The sequence below is a fragment of the Lissotriton vulgaris genome, chromosome 1_1 (assembly GCF_964263255.1).
Source record: "Lissotriton vulgaris chromosome 1_1, aLisVul1.2, whole genome shotgun sequence".
Classification (NCBI taxonomy): Eukaryota; Metazoa; Chordata; class Amphibia; order Caudata; family Salamandridae; genus Lissotriton; species Lissotriton vulgaris.
The window spans coordinates 397,072,283-397,074,589 of record NC_141685.1 but is presented as its reverse complement, the minus strand read 5'-3'; the positions used below and the strand labels follow the sequence as shown (position 1 = coordinate 397,074,589).

The 2,307-nt window shown below is 41.1% G+C and overlaps 1 pseudogene; it reads right to left on the bottom strand.

Annotated features, from left to right (window-relative positions):
• Nucleotides 1-1,287: 1,287 nt before the first annotated feature.
• On the bottom strand, nt 1,288-1,978 carry LOC147747243 (3-oxo-5-alpha-steroid 4-dehydrogenase 1 pseudogene; annotated as a pseudogene).
• Nucleotides 1,979-2,307: the final 329 nt, after the last annotated feature.

Here is a 2,307-nt window from a genome sequence, read left to right as displayed (position 1 = left end):
ACAGCAGCTCACACTTGTGCCAATTTGATGCATGCCCTAATCACCCAGAAGCAGTCTCAACCACAGGGCATGACTGGAGCTCTACATGGTTCCAAGACCCTCATGTGTGGGAGAGTCATAGAGAATTCATCAGTGTCCTCCCACATCTATCACTAAAATCCAGTTTGAAGATAGCACTGTACTCCAACAAACAAAAGAGACAGCAGTCAGGTAGGACAAAAGCACGGTTCTTCAGCAACCAACCAGACAGGGGATCAACATGAATTGTCCTGTCATCCTCTTCTCTCCCTTTCAAGTATGCCCCAGGTGTTACATATTGCTCAACCAACCTGTCAAGTAGTGTTTGACAGTGTGGAATCACGGGATGCCCAGAGCCTCTACTCTGAATTTTCTGTGGAGTTCAGTGGAGTAATCTCTGCCCATTTAAGTAATTTTATTTTTTTCTCCTGAGAGGTATTTCACACCTCATTCACACCTTCAGGTCAAGTACGGGCTGGGAGAAGCTGGAGGGATAATGTGAATTAGTCTCCAGGAACTCCAGGCAGGTAACAGGTAACTTTTTACATTTTACATTTTCATAATATTTATTAAAAATCAAACTTCACCATTGAATTGAATTTTTAATGACTATTGAAATTGTTGTTAAATTATTTTTCTAGCTGATCTCATTCCTGGTATACAGTATTGGTATTTTAATCTGCACTCTAGTTTTGAACATAGGACAGCTCGGCATCCACAGTGGAAATAACTTTCTGGGCATTGTCACTCTATTGGACATGATACAATTAACCTTCTGCATGCCACACTTTTACATACCATGCCCCTGCATTGTGGTCTGTAAGGTTTAAATACAGGTGACTTACTAATATTAAAAAGGGGGAGAGGAGATTAAGCAGTAAGTAAGATTGTATTTATTTCCAAATTAATATATTTATAGTAAAATGGAAGACATTAAAGAAAGTAAAACAGATTAGAAATGATTTTAAACAACTTTTAGGTCTGTATTTACAGACTAAAGTATATGCTCTAACCACGTGGTACCGCTAACATCATTAAGTAGTAAAAGCCAGTGACTTAAAAGGGCACTTACACATCTCAATATGGCAAGAAACTGAACATGGCTCATTCATATAGCAATGTGTAAAGAACCTGAACACGTTTCCTATACACTAGATTTACACAATACAAATGTAAACAAAAGTTTTTATTTTAAAACTTATAAAAAAATCTGCAACCTCCGGAATATAATAAAGTAGGCCTGGAGAAATCTTCAAGTTCGAGTGATGTTCATTTTTGGTGAATACAAAAAAGGGATCTGAATTTTTCTGGATAGTCTTCAAATTTTTCCAAGTACCATTGATGATGTTGTTGCGCCCTTGAACACATCACCAAGAAAGTAAACAAGGCAAAAGCAGCACTTTGAGTGCACCACCCAGCAAGAGCAAATCCAGACCACTCAATGATCTCCCCCCAAAAATTGGCTCCAGAAACATATTCGAATAACCCTCCTCTAGGTATTATGTAGCCAGTTTCATCAGGTTTTCTAAGATTTCTCAGTATGTGGTCAGAGTGAATAATAATCTCCAGGCCTATAAACCACAATGACAGCCTGATGATGAAAAATGGTTCAGTTGTCCAGTCTGAGGAGTAGTCTGCATAATTGCACAAGTACCGACGCAGAATATCAATGCTAATGCAAAGGGCATGAAGGGTGTTGGCTTTCCTCCACAAATCAAAAAAAGAAAAATTAGTGCCCTGTGTGTATAGTGAGCGATAAACGCCCCCAGCAAAATGAGCTGTGGTAGGGACGGTGTCTGGGGCAAGCAAAGTAGTATTATGAGGGGGAGACAAAGTGAAGGTAACTCCTGCAAGAAGATGGGCGGGCACCGGGAAGCCGAAGGCAGGTGATGAATAGCGGCCATAGGGCAACTGGATCCTGCAGTAGCGCCACATAAGAGACGATACCCATTAACACCATGAATCCCGAACGCAAATCTAGCAGCTCCTTTTCATCAACAGCTTGCAATACTATCTCTAAAGACGGGAAGACATCGCGAGCACAAGCAGGGCAAGTTAGCCCTAGCAAGGTCCTATCGGATGGAAGAGCTTGCAAAGAAAAGCATTTACGTCTTACGTGGCCGACATCGGGCACAGAATACAACGTGAGCGCTGTCTAGTGTCTGAAAGGTGACTAAAAGGTATTTTAACAGGTTTTACACTGCAAAAGCCGAGCTGGAATGGTAGGCATGAAGGCATGTTTCCTCGTTTCACACTAGTGAATGGCACAATAAGCGCTGCAGTCTACTG